At 43.8% G+C, this 21,046-nt stretch overlaps 1 protein-coding gene across 4 annotated transcripts in view; it reads right to left on the minus strand.

Moving 5' to 3' along the window:
• The window catches only part of GRM7 (glutamate metabotropic receptor 7), an 853,253-nt gene that overhangs the window by 20,988 nt on the left and 811,219 nt on the right, over window positions 1-21,046 (minus strand). For 2 of the 4 annotated variants that reach the window (XR_007469857.1, XR_007469856.1), the window contains 2 exons: window positions 20,914-21,034; window positions 18,107-18,884 (listed from right to left, as the gene is read on the minus strand). The exons of the other annotated variants lie outside the window; for them this stretch is intronic. The gene's annotated coding sequence lies outside the window, so the exon portion shown is untranslated. Of the gene's footprint in view, window positions 1-18,106; window positions 18,885-20,913; window positions 21,035-21,046 lie in introns of those variants that run through there. 4 annotated transcript variants of the gene reach the window in all.

Raw genomic sequence — 21,046 nt, forward strand, 5'->3', positions numbered from 1 at the left:
GGGTGAGAGAGGGAGGGAGAGGTAGAAAAAAGATGGGGGGACAAGGAGGTGGTGGTGTCCTAACAATAGACCCTTATGCTGAGTTCAGCCCAGGGGGTCACTGATGTGGGGCTTCAGCCCAATGTATCTGATAAATGGTATCAAGTCTAAACATTCCATGAGTACTGTTTCATATAATACACACACACACACACACACACACACACACACACACACACACACACACACACACACACACACACACACACACACACAGAGTGAGAAAGATGTCTTCCATTGTTTTCATTTTATAAATGTGAAAATCAAGGCCTAGAAAGGATAACTTGCCCCAAGCCACCAGGTAGTAGAAAATGGAGCCCGCAGTCCCATCTGTCTGACGCTTCCGTCTCCTGGTCCGTGTAGTGGGCAGGAAGGCTTGTCCACTTCGGGAGACTGAGGCTCTCCTGCAGAGCCCATTAAGTCAGAGACAGGAGCGCTGGATACTGTGTGGTCTCCTGGGACTTGATCATATGTCAGCAGGACAGAAATGCTCATTTTAAGAAAGTCACTGACTGCCAAAGGCTTGAAACCTTCCCATGCACCTGTTCTGTTAGTTATCATGTGACTCATGTAGTTGCAGAAAGAGCAGGAAGTAGATGGACTGTTTTTGCTGTTTTAACAACATATTAAAAAAATCTTAGAATGACTTGCCAGTTTATGCTTTGGTCTTAGTTGCGGCACATGGGATCTTTCATTGTGGTGCACGGGCTTCTCTCTAGCTGTGTCCCGTGGGTTTTCTCTTCTCTAGTGTGGCGCACGGGCTTAGTTACTCCCCGGCATGTGGGATCTTAGTTCCCTGACTAGGGATGGAACCCGCGTCCCTTGCCTTGGAAGGCGGATTCTTTACCACAGAACCACCAGAGAAGTCCCCATACCACACTCTTGACGGCGCCCTTAGAATAGACTTACAAGTTCTGCTTCTACCTAAAAGTCTGCCGTCATTCCCTTCCACGCACCCGCTCCCTCTTTACAGTAGCCTTCTTGCCATTCTGGGGCCTGCCAAGCTTGTACCTTCTCCAGGGCCTTTGCACTTGCTATATGCTCACTGTACACTTGCTTCCTTGAATGTCTCCCCAGAGATCTTTGCATGGCTGGTACCTTCTCATCATTCAGCCTCATCTCCAGTGTCACTTCCTCAGGGACATCTTAACTAAAATAGCAGGACTTCCCTGGTGGCACGGTGGTTAAGAATCCACCTGCCAATGCGGGGGACACGGGTTCGAGCCCTGGTCCAGGAAGATCCCACATGCCGTGGAGCAACTAAGCCCGTGCACCACAACTACTGAGCCTGTGCTCTAGAGCCCGTGAGCCACAACTACTGAAGCCCGTGTGCCTGGAGCCCATGCTCTGCAACAAGAGAAGCCACAGCAATGAGAAGCCCGTGCACCGCAACGAAGAGTAGGTCCCGCTTGCCGCAACTAGAGAAAGCCCGCGTGCAGCAACGAAGACCCAACGCAGCCAACAACAGAAATATAAATAAATAAATTTATAACTAAAATAGCAACCCCTACCCACACTATCTCTATATGCCGCCCTAATGGTTTTCTGCAAACACATCCTTTATTTGCCTCTCATTTCCACTAAAACAGAAGCCCCGCATCGGTAAGGATTTTTCATAGATGCCGTTGTGCCCGAAACTTAGGAAACGCTCACCAAAGATGTCTCGTGTGAGTAAATGAAATTGGGCAACCACAACAATAACAAGAACAAAAAATGTGAGAAAGACAGGTACAGGGCAATGGGGATGAATAGGAAGGACATTGCAGTCTTAGATCAGATAAATGCTTGGAAAACATGACAATAAGGAGAGCACTGAAGCCATGATAAGGCTCAGGTTGAAACAAGCAAAGGAGGATTCTTGGCAGAGAGAGTAGTACATTTCAGGGACTAAATATTGTTCAGCATGAATAGGGTGGATGATGATGTTGGGAGCTGGGAGAGATGAGGGTGAGATCTTGTAAGGGTTTTGCCCCCCCAAGCTGATGAGGCTGAACAAACACATCGTACACAATGGACAAGCCTGAGGCAAGGGAAGGACGGAGCCCAGGATCTTCTGATAAGTGTTGCTTATCTAGCAGGACCAACACCCCAGCTGCCCTCCACCCTGTCATTTAGATGCTGTCTGGTCTGGAATATTCAGTTGTGCCCAGGTTTATCCCTTGGGTCTGCGGCTCCGGTTGGCATCCTGAATTACTCCTTGTGCCACCATCTGGCAAGGACCCAGGAACATGAGTGACAAGGCAAAACAAGGCACCCTGAAATTACCTGTAATGAAAATGACTGGTAATCTCCAGCGATTACTGTGTTTGTGAGTGACAGGGTTGCGCTTTGTGCAAAACCTTTTGCTGCAGCAAAATGGGTCCCGGGAGGTTTTCAAGTTTGAGAGTCTTTTTTTTTTTTTTTTTTTTAATGAAAATAGCTTCAGATCTTCAGCATCTTGCATTCTTTTGCTCAGATAATGAGGGTGATTATGGTTATTTAAATGTACTTTATAAGGAGATACACTGAACCTCTTTTAAAAATGTGCACCCAGGTTAGAATGAATGCAGTAGTGCGATTCTCATACTACAGCGCAGTGGGTCAGCATTTAGAATCCAGAGGTCCCTTCCCAGGGTCTGTCTGGATTCTTAGAACACACACAGGTCGCAGAGAAAAAGGGAGCTTGAGTCAGGCAGAAGGGAGCAGCTAATGTGCATCGAAAGGCTGGAATACGGGGAGTGAAAGTCGGACCCAGGATAGTCTGCTGGTCCATCTGCATTGACCTATTTACTGCTGTCTGTTGTGAAGAAAAGGGGTTCAGAAATCATAGGGAGAACCCCACAAACTAAGTTTCTCCACACCAGTGCAGGGAGTTTGAGAAACACTGAGCTGCTTACTGAAAGCAGAAATTTCCAAACTTGTTTCGATCCCAACTTGAATGAATCGTACTTGGGAAGCCAAGATATATACCAGAGGATGGAGAAGTTACTCTGGTTGATACAGAGGGGAGGGGCCCACACAGCAGCCTCCACCCCCTTAGTCGCTGGGCTACTTCCTGATGGTTCTGTGCCATTTTGAGAGTATGTTTTGCAGTGTTAAAATTAGATGTAGTTTTTAATTATATATTATATATAATATAATTTATAATATAATTAAATATATAAATATATAATACATAATATTTATATTTTTATATTGATATATAAATTACGTGTAATTTTTTTTCCTGAGAAAGAAAGCTTAACCTAATGCACTTCTACTAAGGCACACCTTGCCCCAGGTACCTTCTTGGGTCCATCGCAGGTTGCTCAATGAGCTGGGGGATGTCGTCCAACCCTAGGACATCAGGTGTCATGCAAATGAATGTTTTCCAACCTCCATTACTGAGCTCAAACTCTCCATCCCAACTATGCCTGTCCCTCTCCCAGGCAAATTCCTTTGCTCCTGTGAATGAGAGTTTTGGGCTAGCCCTCCATACTCTGTCAACTTCCCATTCCTGTATCTGTCAACATAAGTGGACCATGCTATTTCCTTTCCCTCTGTCTTACCCTACAGACCATACGCTTCCACCCTGTCAACTCCTGGTCAGTCTTTGAGACTCAAATCCAGCGTCACCTCTTCCTGGAAGCCCTCTCTTGTTTCCCTGGGCAACGTTAGGTCTCTGCTCTGCTCTGCCCCTGTAGCACTTTGTGCTTTCCATACAATCAGACATTCTACTGCCTTGTTGATTTATAGCCATATTTGCTTACTATATGTACAATTACTTGTTCACTGCTTTCCACATATCAAGTTTAAATAATTCACTTAAAAAAAAAACCTAGATAACAGTATACATAAAAGCATGTTTTTAACATTAAAAAACAAACAAACAAAAAGCTCTGGAACCAGAACTAGATATGTGTTGGGATTGAAGGTTAAAAAAAAAAAATCAATCATTAATCAATCAATCAGAGATTTGGTGAGGCAAGGATAATGACAGAAGAAACTGTAAAATCCTGTAATTCTGTGAAATTAACCAAGATAAATGCTCCCTGAGATTCCCAATTTTATAAACACCGCGAACTTCCCTTTTCTGAATTGGGAATTCATGAACAAGCTTGCTTTACAGAGCATGGAAAATAAGGCAGATTGAAACCTTTACAGTGATCTGTTCTATTGTGGTGCTAACCAGGACTGAACCCTGCCAAGAACAAAGTTGAGTGGCCAGAGGGTCGAACCAGATGCATACAGCACAGGAACCCCCCCGTCAGAGGCCACTTATAACGATTCTATCTTAGAGAGCCTATAAGGAACGGAAAAGATAAAGGGAACTCAGAATTTCTGAGGCAGAGATAGCAAGAGTCAAAGTAGTTCCTGGGAATTCTTTGGAGGAATCTGGCCTAAATTTTGGGAAATTTCTGGTGACCATAATCGTTGCACCATCTGCTGCTATCTTTTAAGTAACATTTTCATCCTTCTTTAAAACTGATGGCTTCAATTAAAAAAAAAAAAAAAAGGTGGAGTATCAGTGAGCATGCCACCTTACCATGGTGTTTGTGGTTCTTGCACCATCATTTACACTGACACATCCATGTCAGTCTCCATGGAAACTGCTAGACTTTATTGAGCGGCAGAGTGTCTGCAGTAATGGTGCTAAACAGGAAACCATGCTGTCTCTCTGTTTCCTTGTGTTTTTTCATCAGCTATCTGAAGGGAAGATCTTAGAATCTGGCCCATTAACTGTAAGAAATGACTAAACCAAGAAACTCAGAATTTGGAGAAAGATGAAAATGCTGAAATGGAGACTAACTTCCCTTTGGGGCAATTTCAAAAGATGTACTTTTCCCTAGTTGACCACAGGAAGCAGGATTTTGAGGCCAGTAGGAGAAAACAGAGAAATTCTTAGAAGAAGCTTTCTATCTTTAATGATAACAAAACTAGTTCTGGGTGAGGTGGGATCTAACCTTGGTTCATATAATCTACTTTTATAAGAAAAAGGGCATATTTCTACAAGCCTATCCTCCCATTTCAATGCAGTATTAACTTGAACTCCATTTCTACTGCTAGTGGCATTAATCATCAGTTTTTGATGTTACTGACATATTATATAGTAAAGAATTTAACCTTTCCCAAAAAAGAGGTCTGACCTTTTGTTCTTGGCTCCTGGGATGTAATCTTTGTTTGCCGGGATGCCTCAGGCGAGCCAGGTAGTAACAATGTGATGTGATTTAGGGTTGGGGCTTTGGGTCATGTGGTATCAGTTGACCTGGAGACTGAGTTCACCCCTCTGGGCAACCAGTCAGTCATCAGTGATGAAGATAAAATGGAGCCCTGATTAGAACTCTTAACAGTGAGGCTGGAGTGAGCTTCCTTGCTTGGCAATGCTCTGTGTGTATTGTGGTACGTCCATGCATCTTGACTCCATCAGGGAGAGAACAGTGACAGCTCCATGTTTGGCACTTTTCCTGGACTCTGTCCTGTGTGCTTCTTCTCTTACCTGATTTTAATCTGTATCCTTTTCCCGTAATAAACCATAACTTTGAGCATAACAGCTTTCACTAAGTCTTCCTAGCAAATTATCAATCTGAGGGTGGTTTGGGGAATCTCCAAGCTTTGCATTTGGTGTCAGAACTGGGGCAGTTTTTTGTTTTGCGGTACGCGGGCCTCTCACTGCCGTGGCCTCTCCCGTTGCGGAGCACAGGCTCCGGACGCGCAGGCTCAGCGGCCACGGCTCACGGGCCCAGCCGCTCCGTGGCATGTGGGATCTTCCCGGACCGGGGCACGAACCCGTGTCCCCTGCACCGGCAGGTGGACTCCCAACCACTGCGCCACCAGGGAAGCCCAGAACTGGGGCAGTTTTGAGGACTGCTCCCTCTAAACATTGTAGCTGACCTAAACTCTTCACACACATATAAAGTATTACATAGAGTCACGCATAAAATATATAGAGGTAGACATAAAGATATCTTCATAAAGCTCTTGGAACAATTGGCCTTGTTGGAGAAATTGCCCTCCACTTCAGAGCACAGATAAGTGATCACAAGTGAAATCAATTGAATTCGGGTCCTACAGCTCTGTAAATATGTCACCAACCCACTTTGTTTTTCTATAACCGGGGCCAAAGAAGTCAATGCGTGTTTAGGTAAGCACTGCAGTCCAAGTCAGTGGGATGTCTTTCAGGTGGAGAAGTAGAGTTGAAGGCCAATTCATCATCAAGTCTTGTTGCTTTTATCTCTGAAATATTATCTCCTTTTACTTCTCTCCATCTTCATCACCACCTCTGTAGTCAAAGCTAACATCATCTCCTCAACCAATGGAATATCTCCAAACTGAATTATAGATGTTTACATATAGCTACTGCTCTACACACCTGATGGAGTGGTTCATTTTAAAAATATAAATTGCATCATTTGTTCTTTATATTCTCACCTCGTTTGCTTAAAACTCTTCAATGACTCCCCATTGCTTTTAGAACAAAGATAAGGGTTTCTAATTTGTTCTATAAATTTCTGTGTGACTTGACACTTAATTATTTCCTGGGCTTTATGTGGAAGTACACTTGCCCTTGATCTCTTCCCTCTAGTCACACTGACCTTTATTCAGTCTTTTGTATTTGCCATGCTTCTACCGCAGGGCCTTTGCACATGTTCTTCTCTTTGCCTAGGGGCTTTCCCACCACTTTGTGTTACTGATGGCTACACATCCCTCAAGCAAGTCTTAAGAAAAGATACTGTTGATCTGCGTAGCTAGTACTACTTGAGATTCCTAGTTCCCTATATTTCTTGTCCACAGAGGGTTCTCACAGTTGCAGCTTCATGTTTATTTATAATTTGATCACCTGTGTCCCCAGCTAGACTGGGTTATTTGAATTTGGGTGTATTTATGGTTCTGCACTTTTAACAAGTGCTGTAGGTCACTTTGGGGCAGGTGGGCTTCAGACTGAACTTTATTCAGATAATGATTGTGAGGCAGGATGCTTGCAGCTGTCCTTTGGGGATTGAATATTAGTTGGAGACAGTGATGATAGAATAAGCATGGCCCTTCGACATCATGGTTTGCACTTAGGAGGTGCTTTCAGATGTTTTTCCCCTAGTGGATTTGTCCTGAGTCACTCCTTTCAGAAAAATGCCCTTGATTTCTAAGGATGGCATGGGTAGGACAGCTGGCCAAGGTGTTGCCATCTTGGGCTCTAGAAATGCAGAGGTTGTGACATCATAATCCCTTTTGCTGCAGCTAGTTGAGGCCTGGGATAACCAGCAAAGCATATCAAGCCAAGGACAAGGAACCTTGTCCGGAAGCATGGGGTTCCCTTGAAGTCTTCCTGAGCAGAGAAGGAAATGGTGACTTGTCTCAGGTTCCTATAGGTGAAGGGCACAGTGAATGAGAACCAGTTCCTCCCATTCTCCCAGAAGCCTTGGCCAATGGGTGCTCTCCCACCTGGGTATGAGGTTTATTGTAGCAGGTGCCACTGCCCAAGGTGGATAAGAGCCCCATGGAGCTCCAAGAGGAGTTCACTGATGACGTGTCCAGAGAGCCATGCAGTTGCAGGTGGCAGAACAACATGGCTGCGTGGGCCTCCTCGCAGGTCCACATCCAGCTGGTGACCCCATGTATTTGCATTCGCACATATATTCTTTCTTCTGTCCATTTGTGACGGACGCACCCTTTTGGAGGCATCCTAGCCTGGTAACTGGTCTCAAAGCACGAGTGCATCAACAAATTAAAACATCATCATCATTTAAAACACTTGAGAGGGAAAAAAGCTTGAACTGAATTCAAGATCAGTTCATGTTATCACAAGACATTTTAATATTACTTTTTTTAAATAAAGGAGAAGCTATTGGATTCTTTTAATATAAATTTGACTCATACAATTCTGAATTGCTGTAAAAAAATGCTTTTAAACTTTTTACCATCTACTCATACAAAGATTTCACTTATGTTCTCTATTAAGAATTTGAAGAGGGCTTCCCTGGTGGCGCAGTGGTTGAGAGTCCGCCTGCCGATGCAGGGGACGCGGGTTCGTGCCCCGGTCCAGGAGGATCCCACGTGCCGTGGAGCGGCTGGGTCCGTGAGCCATGGCCAGTGAGCCTGCGCATCCGGAGCCTGTGCTCTGCAACGGGAGAGGCCACAACAGTGAGAGGCCCGCGTACCAGAAAAAAAAAAAAAAGAATTTGAAGAGCTCATCGTCAAAAAGTCTTGACTGGAAATTGTTCATAGTCATTTCAGTTGATAGGAACTCTCTTTTCATGGAAGCAAGCTCAAGTTTTCATTTAAAACAATGAAATTTTAGGTTTTGAAGTTTGATACAAATTCAGTATTTAATCTCTTCTTTAAAACTTTTGATTATTTGGTAATATAAATCACATGAATTTTTTTTTCAGCAAGCTTTACATAGAGTCCCCCAAATCCTCTCCAGTGTACTGAATATGCCTTACCAATATTACTGTTTTTTACATGTGGCAAGACATGGAAAAGCATTGTTCTAATGCATAGGTGGGATGCGTGAACAATCTATTAACAGTCTTGCTATTTTTTTGTGCTGATCAGTTGGACCCAGCAGGGATGGTGGGGCTTAGATATTGGCTGTGAGGAACGAGGGATATTTATTTTGGCGACAAGAGGATATATAAAGCATCAGTTTGGTTTTCTTAACAACAGCTTTCAAGTTACCGGTGCTGCAAATGAATTTTCTGTATATCCTCAAGACAAGGAGCTTTGTGTAAATTTCGTAAGAAACCACATGACCTTCGCGAATCTCAAAACCTCCCTCAGACTTATTTTGCGCAGGGGTCAAATGTGCATTACAACCTCCATCTCGGGGGCCATGGTCAAGCGTAAACAAGTCGTGTTTGTAAATACTTAGCATAGCGTCTGTACCTGGTAAGCATCTGAAGATGGATAGGATTAGGCCAGATGGTGGTAAGTTTCCTATCATAGAAGTATTCAAGCATATTATACATGATCGTATTTGGGGGGTAACATAATGACCTTTAAATCAGTGACCTTAAGTTTCCTTCCACTGCTGAGACTCCCAGACTGGAGGTACTAGAGCCCTCTCTGGAATTAACACCAGAGCCCAGGTTGTAGGCCATCCAGCAGGAAAGTCTCAGTGTGAGGTCCTTCAGCGGCCCCCATAAGAATGTCTGGGTAAGAAGCACAAGGACCCTCAAACTTCTCAGGGAAGCATTTCCAGTAGCGTGCATCACACTCCCCTTGAGGGCTTGCTAAAGTACAGATGGATGGGCCCCAAGCCCAGAATTTCTGGGTTAGCAGGTCTAGGGTGAAGGCCAAGAATTTCTGCTTTTACTAAGTTCCCTGGTGATGCTAATGTTGCTGGTGGTGGGACCAGAGTAGAGCAGCTCTACATCAGAGCAAGGGTTCTCTGCCCTGGCTGGCATTAGGTTCACTTGGGGAGATATTTGAACTATAGCTGCCTGCACCCCATCCTAATGCAACTACCTAGAATCCGGGGTGGTGGGGTCCCGGCATGGATGTAGGTGAAAAGGTCTCCAGGTGCTTCCGATGGGCAGTGAGTGCTGAGAACCAAAGAGTCAGACATCTGTGTTTCAGCCTGTGATCATCTGGGCCCCGTTTCCTAGACTTCAATATTGGACTAATACTTGTGTTCGTTTTGTTATTACTATCGTTCTCTTCTGAATTTCTTTTCTTTTTTTTTTTTTGAAATGTCATAGTGACATTTGAAACACACGAGTGTTTTTGTATTCTGTTCCAACGATGATAAGTCTTCCTCCTGATTATTCGAGAGCTGACTTACCATTAGCAATTAGATGAAAATCTGCAGCCCGTAATTAAGATCAGTATATATGACAGTGCACATGGGTCTTGAATATGTTATTGTTTATCTTTTTATTACTTCAGGTGCTTTAAACCATTGTACTTGTAAGAATAACCTAAAACACCTCGTAAGTGAAGTTACAACTTGCCTTATTTTTATGTTTTCTGCTGAGAGAGACAGAAATACCTTCAGATAACAATAGGTAGTTGAATTACACCAAGGTTTCACATTCACTATTTAATTTAATTATAGGATGGTTCTGTGAGCTTAGAGTAAAATTCTGGTGTGTAGTGGGCTCACAATTTTCATAGGAGTTAGGTTTTACAGGCAGCATGTTCTGCGAAGATTTGGGCATGGTCAGAATTTTCCTCCACGATACCTTCAGTCCACGTAATCTGAAATGAGGTCCAAAGACCAACACCATGGGCACCACACAGGAGCTTGTTAGATACATGCTGAGTTGAAGCATCTCTAGCTGCCACTTAACAAGATCCTGGGGTGATGGCATGGACATTAACATTTGAGAAGCTCTTCAATTATTCATTAACCTCTAAGAACTGGGACTGCAGAGGCAGGAGAGTCCGGAGTGACTTACTTGGATTCTCTTTGCATTTTTGCTGAGGCTTCACTTTCCCCCTGGAGTGGAGGCCTGGCTATAGGCTGAACAGCAAAAGCAAGAAAAACAATTCTTCCTTCCTTCTCGTCTTCCTCTCCTCTCCCCCTTTTCTTCTATAGAATCCATGGCGGTTGAATTAATGGTAGTTGAAAATACGTGCATCACAACTCCTGTAGTATTTCATACATTAGATCTAAAAGTGGATCGTCCAACTACCATGTGTTAGGTTGTGAAGGTACAGTGGCAAAGAGGAAAAACACAGCTCTCGTCACCATAAAGCTTAGCCTCTGACGCTGTCTAATTGGAGACGATAATGGGCAGACCTGATTTACATGAATAGTACTGTGTCCTGTTCAACTTAGGGTTTGATTTCCAAATCATTCTAGTGCGGAACATCTTGTGTTAGGCATTCCTGTTCACTGACCATCCACTCTTTAGACGAAGAGGGCATGTTCTGAGTGCGGCTCCTACCACTGGTTCAATTACACACCTCCTCCAACTTTCATTGAGGCCAGAAGGGATGGCACGAAACAGACACAACTACGTGTGTCTTCTGCATGAGCGCCTAGACCGAGGCCTCCAATGGCCAAGGAGAAGCAACGGCGTTGAGAAGGAAAAGGATCTTTTGGGCGAGGCCGGGCAGCATGCCAGCAAAGGTCCCCTCTGTTGCTCTGCCCAAGCCCCGCACAATTGCACGGTCCCAGGCGCATCTCGGGCTGCTGCTGGTACCCAGTCCACGCCTGAGAGCAAAGTCCCCAGATAGTCTAAACAATTTCATACTCCTGTTCCCTGGAGGAAAGGCGGGGGTTGGAGGGGATGCTTCGTTTTCACTGCCCTCTTGGGATTTTATCAATTGCACTTTCTGGTTGCTTGATTTCTGTTCTGTTAACGTCTGTCTTGGAGAAGAAGAAAGTGTTCTCACTTTTGAAGGGAAGGAAGAAGCCAGCTATGAGATGAGGACTGATCCCCTAATCCTATGATCCGAATTTCTTCCTGACGTCTTAAAACTACTTACATGGACGCCAGCTGTTTGCTGCCCTTAAAATGTCACAAGACATTGCTCAGTGTCCCGTCTTCCCAACAATGCTTGGCAGGTGTTTGGGTCTCGATGTCTTTACGTGCCTTTCATCAGTACAGGAACTGAAGTTCTTGGTAACTGTTCTTCCCATAGGGTGGCTGCTGTGTGATAATCTATACCGTTTACTCAGAAATTGCAACTTGCCTCTGAATAAAAGGAACAAAGCACATATTACAGGATATTTATGACTAAATCTATTGACTATTTATGAAGAATCAAAAAATTAGGATTCTTCATCACAGACAAACTGGAAAGCTTGAAAAAGCTCCACCTGTTTAAAATTTCAAATCGTTAGTCCAGTGCCTGAGCTAGACTTCGCCATTCTATTTGAGAATCTTTTTTTAAATAAAAGTTGTTGAAGAGACGGCGTTCTGTAATACATATTTTTCCCAGGACAGTGCAAGCCGAGGGTCTGAGGTTATTTTCAGGAGAACTGATATCGAGAGGCTTGGATCCTACAATTACAGCCTGTCGTCGAGACCAAAGTGAGATGGGTTGTGGGGGGCAGGTTTCTGCCTTGAGTTGTGAGAGGTTCACAAAGTGACCGGGATGTGCTCTCACAGAACGCAGATGATTCCTTATCTGAACACAAGATATTCACATTCACTATTTAATTTAATTATAGGATGATTCTGTGAGCTTAGAGTAAAATTCTGGTGTGAATTTGCAAGAGATTGCAAGGCTGGTTTCATCTCTCACAGTCCTGAATGCTTCCCTGATATGCTGGCTTGGAAGGGATACCCCTTACTGGATGTCAGCCATACATCTCACCACATCCTGGGACCTTAGCTCGGGCCACCTCACGCAATCTTGAAAGAACCTGTTTAATGAAGTTATTCAGATCCCCGTGCTGTCAGATGAGGCAGCTGGGATGGGAAGCTGTTTGTCTCAGAGTTACGCCCTGGCTGATTCCAAAGCCCTTGGCTCTGACCCTAGGCTGGCTTTGTGTCAGAGAGGCATTGTTGGCTTTCTCTGAGATCAGATACTTTTTCTTCAATCAAGTTATTCTTCCCAAAAGAATTCCATCTTTGAAACTCTGAAGTTCGTTGGAGGCTTGCAGCTGCACTAGGTTCACAATGGTCACGGCAGCCTTGTAAAGAGTGCTAAGAAAATCCTTTCTGATCCTTCCCAATGACACAAGGAAAGAACTCACTAGAAGCCAGAACAGGTAACAGAAGTGCTTGAGGAATGGATGGAATTATATAATTAGGTGGGTGGTTATTTACCACCTGAGGCAGAGTTCTGAATTAGATCATTTTAAAACCACCTTTTGTTTTACAAAACTCATATGTTTATTGTAGAAAATTTAGAAGGTGCACAGGTCTTTTTGCCGCTCTGAACACATACCCCCTTGGCTTGAAATTGTGTCCATATAGAGACCTGGGGAGAGAATATTTCCATTTTCTCCCATGGTGGCCAAGTGTCCAGTAAATATTTCTGCAGAAATGCCCCATGTGAAGTTGACAGAACCATAACTGTGTTCACACTTACACAGTGACATGGGGTCTGACATTGGAGCTTCTTAAGAAAACTGGGTAGTTAGTTGTTTTCCCATATCCAGAAGCTCTCTTACCTAAAATGAAACTTTGAGTTCTCAGCTTTCAGGTCAGAGATTGGATGCATTCCAGGGACCAGTGGGTGAAATGGCTTCCTGAACTTTTCCTCTGTTCTTGTAGATTATCCCTTGCTATCTTTAGCTTTAGGAGTTTTGAACATATATTTTATAAAGTCTGCGAACACATCCTGTTCCAGAACTGAGAACTCAGAAGTCTGTGTTGTCTCTCCCAGGACCTCCTGCCCTGCTGCTTCTGCAAGTTATCTTTTCTGCTGCTCGTCAGTTATTAAACCCCAGCTGTCCCCTTTCTTTCTACAGGATGCGTTGTCACAGCTTTCAGGATAGAACAGGAGAATATTCACACTTGAGTTCTAATATATTTTTCTGCCGCTCTCCAGCCTCACACGTTATGTGCTTGTCCACTGATTCTTAACCGGGGCACCTGTGCCCCCAGAGAACATCTGGCAATGTGAAGAGATGGCTCTGATCATCCCACATCTGCAGGATGGAGGTGCCACAGGCATCTAGTGGGCAGAGGCCAGGGATGCTGCTAAACCTTCTACATACAATGCCCCGGACAGCCCCCGCCACAGAGAACTGTCCAGTTCCCAGATGTTACCGTTGCCATGGCGGAGAAGCCCTGTAGTCTAGCTAAACTGGAAAATGGACCTTCCTTAAACACACCACGTACCTATCACTGGAAAGCATTGAATTGGTCAGAAGCACGGCCTCCGCCTCCGGGCCCCGATGGCTGAGATCCAAAGTTCTCTACTTACTAGCTGTGTGACTTTGGGGAAATTACTTAAAATCTCTGTGCCTTCCTTTATCTGTACAATGGACCTAATGATGCATATCTGATGAGGTTAATACGGTTAAATGAGCTAATACACGTTAAGTATTTGGAATAGTGGTGGGTGCACGGAAAATACTCAAGATCTGCTACCCGGCGCCGCTCATCATGTTGCCACCATTTCACGCACTTCGTCATTTTCCTTTCCCATCCCTTTGTCTGCAGCCCCCTCTCCCACGTTGCCTCATTCTTTAAGCCACAGTGAGAATGTCCACCTGTCACTCAATGAGAGCGAAGGGCTACTTTGAGCCCTCTTCACATACTCGTATTGTGCATCCGTGTATCAGGTCTGGTAAGGTCAGTTATTCTCCCTTGTCCTGTGGACGATAAACTCCTGGAGGAGCGGCAACTTGCTCTATCTCAGCTTTATACGCCCAGACCCTGGCAGCAGTAAGCAGTCCATAAGGCACGTGGGGTGGTTTTGATCAGGCTGCATTAGAAACAAGACTCGTTGATGAAAAAACAGTGAACTTCTCCCTTTCTTTTCTGACTTGATTTAATCTCTTTAATCAGCTTCACAAGGTCGTTTGATTAAAAATAAGATGCCTGGATTTAAACTGGACTTATGCAGTGTCTTTACAACCCATGCGGTAACCGTGCCAGAAGGCACGAGCTAAAAACGTGTAAGGCAGAATCCTGTCCCATCACACACCGTGCACGCATCTCCCGTGGCGTCAGCCCCCTGGCCTTGGGGAGATAAACAGCGTAAGTTGTTATCTGGTGTTAATAATTCACGCCTTCTTCTGCAGCCATCCATCTTTATTCTCCATTCTGGCTGAGCTGTTTACCTTTCCGTAGATACGGTGACCCAGTGGCTACTCAGTGATGGTGATTATCTACAGGACACACAAAAAAATTTTTTTTCCAGATTGCACTATAATCTGAATCTTCTATAATGAGGGAGTTTTTTTCCCTCTCTCTCTCTCTCCCCTTGGCTTAAAGATGAACTTGTCAGTCCTAAGATATTGCACCTCTTTAATGAAGGGGTGCTGGGGTATAACGGGGTCAGAATGACTTCTAAAGCTATTTCCATCATTAACACCTTGGCCGATTTTCGTCATCCCCTGAGCTGTAGTTTGTACATCCGTAGATGAGGATGATGCTACCTGCCTCATCGTGATGCCCTGAAGACGAAATGAGATGCTGTATGTGTGAGCACATGATAAAACCAAACTACGAAATGTTGAAATGTTATATAAGGGCGAGCTGCTTGTAACTGTTAGTTGTTGGTGTAGTTTTTAAAAATCGTGTGGATTTTTAAAAATCTTCTTCTGCATTTCTGGAACATAGACTCATTGATACTCCTCTGTTGACAATATTTAGTAATCAATATGATCAGTGTTTTTGTTTTAGTTAGAAAATTCAAAAATAGGAAGAGAGAGTTTTTACTTTCCCTCTGCCTATGCAGCCCTTCTGCAGTTTCAGTTCTGGAATGAGAATTGGAGATGCTGGGGGAGGTTTCTCTGGAGATGTAACGTGTTCAACCAGTTTGATAGAGCTGGTCTGGGGTTAAGTATATTACACTGGTTCTCGTTCCCAACTTCACCTACTAGTTTTTTTGTGTGTTTTTTTTGTTTGTTTTTTTTCGGCACGCGGGCTTCTCACTGCTGCGGCCTCTCCCGTTGCGGAGCACAGGCTCCGGACGCGCAGGCTCAGCGGCCATGGCTCACGGGCCCAGCCGCTCCACGGCATGTGGGATCTTCCCGACTGGGGCACGAACCCGCGTCCCCTGCATCGGCAGGCGGACTCCCAACCACTGCGCCACTCGGGAAGCCCCTCCCCTGCTAGTTTTACAGTAAAAGTTCTCCCAAAATATAAATCGATAGCAGAGACTCCTTTAGATGATGTATAACATCACTAACTGTTCGTGATCCAGATAGAACTTTCGCTTGCTGGAAGTGATAGACACCTTTTGCTTTGAGCCTGTATTTTTCCCTCACTCTCAAACATTCACCAAGCACCTGCCCGGCAGTCATATCAGGGAGTAACCAGGCCTATAGGACAAATAAGATATGTCAATTTAACTCTAAGGAAAAGGACTGAATTTTCCAGCCGACGCTAGAATTCCGCAGTTGACCATTCACAGATGAGAAGTACCAGAAACATGCTCCTTGAGATGGAGCAAAGGCCCGCGTTCACATCTTCGAATATTTAACTTGGTTTTTCTGTTGCTGAGCAACATTGGTATGACAAGCAAGCATGCACATCGCTTCCCCTTGGGTGGCGATTAAGAAAATCATCCTCTCTACTAGCTACACAGACATGTGATGACTACAAAGTTGCCACCGGGCGTGCTTTTCAAGAATTGTGTGCAACTGTGTGATTTAGAATCAATACAGAACAATCTAAATAGTATATGAAAGGAATGGAGAACCGCCCCAACCGAGAGAGGACCATTTCTGGAAAACAGCTTTTTTTGTTTGTTGCTAACAATACTGATTGCACACTCCACAGTGTAGACTACTCTTGACTAGATGCTACCAAAGAAATGGACCCCACCGCTCCCAGAGAGAGCCTGGAGACTGTTTTCACAATCAGTGGAGATTGCTGAGAACAAAACATATCTCTCCTCTAAAGGAAGTTCTTACTGTCCTTTTTGTTTTCCCTAGGCTCAGCTGTCCAGTAGAACTTTCTGTGATAATTTCAGTGTTCTGTATCTTTGCTGTCCAGTAGGGTGGGTACTGGGTTATGTGCACCCACTGAGCATTTGGAATGTGGCCAGTGCAACTGAAGAACAAAATTTTAATTTTATTTAATTCGAATTAATTTAAATGTAAATAGCCACATGTGGCTACTGTATGAACTGAGCAGCTATGGATCAGTTGGTGATACTCATAATAAGAATATCAGCTAATGACCGACCATTATGTTATGAACCAAGCATTGTGTTAAACATATGGACTAATTTAATCCTAATAACAACCCTACGAGGTAGTTACTAATATTGTACCCATTTTGAAGATGAGAAGACTGATGCACAGAGAGTAAGCAGTGTGCTCACATCACAATGTAGAACAAGGCAAAGTAGGAGTTAGCATTTAGGCTGACTCTTCATAAGATCACGGTGAATTTTTAAGAGCAATGGTAACTGAAACAATGGTTATTCTGACACTTTTCCCTTCCTGATTGGGCAAGAAGGCTTGAGAAGCATCAACAAAAGTTTGAAAATAATCTCTCTGAGGACTTCCCGGCTAGACAAAATCAGAGTTGCCCTGCTGAGCAGCTTGAAATGATTGCCTAAGGATGTATCAACTCACTTTGCCCACAGAGGCTGTGACCTGTGACCCACTAAGTGCAGGAAAGAAAACTATTAACCCAGCTTCTTATCTGGTGTTGTCATGGAGATTCAGCCTTAACGGAAGATGGTGCTGTGTTTTCCACTCCAATAACAGAGCTTCAGTCAATTAGCTTCATCTTTATTTAGTTCGCAGTACCAGCCTGGAAGAGTCTCTTGAGAGAAGACCTTGAAATAGCTTCTTACTGTTCTAGCAGACAGCTAGAGATGACTTCCTGGGTGCATGGTAGATGCTGCTGGTCTGATAAACCTGAATAATTTTTTTTTTAATGAGTCTTTTTAATATTCTGGAAGACCCTCTGCTGTGTAGGTAATCACCATCGCATATCACCATTACACCAACGCCATATTGCATGTGTTGATTATCAGAAAGGATTAAAAAAGAAAAGTTCCCAAACCTGGATGTGCATCAGAATTCCTGAGGAAGAGTTTTAAATACAGGTGACATTTCGATGAGCACCAGGTTAGGGAAGAAAAGATTTAAATTAGATAGAAATATAAACTAAAATGCATTTCAGATTTCATATTGGCAAATTTTCTGCCATAACTAGGCTATTTAAATTGGTCCTTGGTATTTTCTTAAATATCTGGGACTAACTGGTAGTAATAACAATGTAAACATCGCCACAATGGCGACTGTGTTGTTTATTTATGCCCGAAGTCAGGAAATAGGTGCTGTGCTATGAAATGAAGCTATACGTGTATTTGAATGTCATTTCCCAGGTAGCTCCTCTGATAGTGCAGTGAAATTTTGGCTTTAAGGCACCTTTGCTCCAAAAGTGATCAATACTAAATAGCTTGACAAGAGAGGAGATGGATTGATATTTCAATCTGAAAATCCGGCAGGTTTTTCCAGACAAAAATCAGGGGCACATGGATTACTTGACATTCTCGAACTTTATTGCAGGGGGTACAGAAAGAGAATGGATACAAGAGATCACATGGAAGATCAGATTGGATTCTCCGAGTTCTTTCCTAGAGGAAAGACAGACAGAAAAATCCAGTTAATTTTAGGTGACAGAATAACGCTAATGGCTTACATTTGAACAGCTACTGTGCCAACTCTGTTCCTGGTGCTTTACTTCTATTTAGTCCTTATCACTGTCATTTGAAGTTATATGTTACAGATGAGGAAACTGAGGCACAGAGATGATCTTTTCCAAAGAGTCAGTATTTTGCCTGCTTGGCATGAATAGTAGCCCCCTCTATGCTGCTTCCCTTTTGTCATTTCTTTTGCTTTATACGGGAGTTAGGTAGGCGCCCCATTAATACTGCTGTCTCTGCTGCTTGATCCAAAAGACACTGAGAATCCAGCCCCGAGGGAGAAGCTGGCTTCCTCAGTAATAGATCATGGTACTCCGCAGTAGGGATCTCTCCCCCACTTGATGGCATTGATGTTTCCCCAGATAAAACCCCTCGATAGGTCCTAATAGGTCAAGATCTCAAGCCTCCTTTACTGTCCTTTCTCCTTATTTTGGAATATTGAGAGGACATTGTATAGTATGTGATAAGGACCACCTGGGCTAACATCATCCTAGACATTGGACAAAGTCTCTTCCGTTCATTAAGTTAATCGGCGGGCTGGATAGCAGAGCTTCCTCGGGATGCTCAAAAGGATGCAGGAGATACTTGCCTTTGGCCAGTCGCCTGACTGTATGCCAGTACAGATGCTCAGCTGTGGTTGGACTTTTCACCTGAGTGGAAACAACAGCTCAAGTCTCAGTCTGGACTGTGGCAAATCATGGGAAATTAAAATGCAAATGAAATTTGCAAACATGACAAAAAACGAGGGAAAGAGGAATTAAGTTCCTAGAATGAAAATCTAGCGTTTTTCATGCTAACCCCCGGAGGCCAGCTTAATCAGATTTTCAGCTAACATAGACGATAATGAATGGCCCTGGCATCCAGCTTCTGTGTAGAGCTTTGCAGTGGCAAAAGCCGAGAGAGAAGGAGCGGGTGATAAAGCTGGGGTGGGAACTGGCTTTGCACCTTTGTGTGCCAGGAAAGTGGCATTTTTTTCATGCTAGCAGATCCTTTTCAGAGTTTAATTTCCTTTGCTTAGGTTCCCATGCCAAACTCGATCACCTTATACAGAGGTAGAATCTGCTTAGAGTCATCAAAATATGATGACTTGTGGTTTTTCGTTCTGAACAGGCTGCACTCTGCCCAAGTATGTTATTCAGTGGATTTCAATGCATTCTCAAGAGTTAAACATTTCTAGCTCTAGAAAGCCATGTTCTCTGAGGTGGGAACAATAGTATTTAATTTTTTCAGACCACCAAAAGAATCCAGTATTAGGTAAAATGACATCAAATAGCCTTATCATTCACAGTACCATTAAGAAAAAAAAAGAGAGAGAGAGAGAGAGGAGAGTGCACATCTTATTCCAAAATAGTCCTGAAAACAGATTATGATATCTGCCCCGAAGGGCCTCTCTCATCTTCAGGAAGTTGAAGACCTCTGCAATCAACTGATGAGAACAGTAACTGCTCATTAGATAGATTATGTAGACAGAAATATTTTGTCCTACTGCATGTAATTTTAGCAAAGTTTGTTAGAAAGGACTCTGGCCAGGAAACCCAAGTTCAGGCATCCACCCATTGGTGTGTGGGTCACTGGGAAGTTGCTTCACTGTTCTGAGCCTCAGTTTCCTTATCTGTTAAGTGGGGACAGTAAGACCTGTCTCAGTGGGTGGCTGGGCACTTTGTAAGTCTTTAGCAATAGGCATAATATGGTGCAATTATAACCATCATCATAATTTATATTATTGTTGTTATTAATGTTAAATTGCTGTGAAGCACCATGCTAGGTCCTTTGAAGACTGAGATGAATGAGCTTGGCCCTTTGGGTCAGTGCTGTGTTTGATATAAGCTTGAGAAATACCAGACTTCAAAATATCAATTCAGATCTGAGAGATCTTGTGAGTTGACTTTGTTGTGATATCCCAGCCTTGAAAGGAAAAACCAAGTGTGTTTCACAAGCACAGATTGAGGGACTCTATTTCCATCAGCTGTTATTCTGTCGCCCAAGACACGCCCAGCATTATTATGTGTACTTAAAATGCACTTCAGCTTGCCAGTCGGCCTGGAGTACACCCGTCAAAGTTAATCACAGGGAGTGGTTCATATATCAGGAGGTACGAGCCTAGCTGTCCTAGAGCAGCCTTGCAGAGTGAATGATAGCCTTCTCTGTCGATTTCACCAAGCCCAAGACTATTAATGACGCATCAGAGACCACAGTGACCCGTCTCAAAAACAGAGCTTGTTGTACTTAGAGAAGAGGTTCCTGACTTCACAGGCAAACTAGATGTCCTTCCTTCCAACTCTGATGGTTCATAGTAGGTAAAAAAAAAAAGTAACCATGAAAGAAGAGGAAAAAGGAAAGCCAATTACGATAAAACACAGAGATGATCAGGGACTAACAGTGCTACCGTATCTATGCACAGCCCTTTATAAAAGAAGGCTTTCACGTACATGACGCCATGCAAGGTCCACGGTATCTCATCAAGGAAAGGTTCCTCCTGTTTTACACAAGAGGAAACTGAAGGTTAGATAGGACCTGACTTATTCAAGATCACAGAAGTCCATGAGGTGATAAAGCTTATGCTCTCCAGGGTATCAGAGCCAGGGTTAGGACCTTGGTCCAGTTTTTCTTATTCTTGGCCGGAGGGAAAAAACAGCATGCACACGGTCAGAAACGACCACAACTTGGACCACAACTTACAGAATGTGAGATGGCTGACTGCCGCCATGTCGTCTAAGTGTTTGGGTCAGCTCAGCAAGAACAGGCTTTGGAGTCATTTTCTCAATCCTCTTTGAGCAAGCTGGGGTCTCCAGAGGTTACTCTGAAAGAGGGC

Source organism: Orcinus orca, chromosome 10, assembly GCF_937001465.1.
Source record: "Orcinus orca chromosome 10, mOrcOrc1.1, whole genome shotgun sequence".
NCBI lineage: Eukaryota > Metazoa > Chordata > Mammalia > Artiodactyla > Delphinidae > Orcinus > Orcinus orca.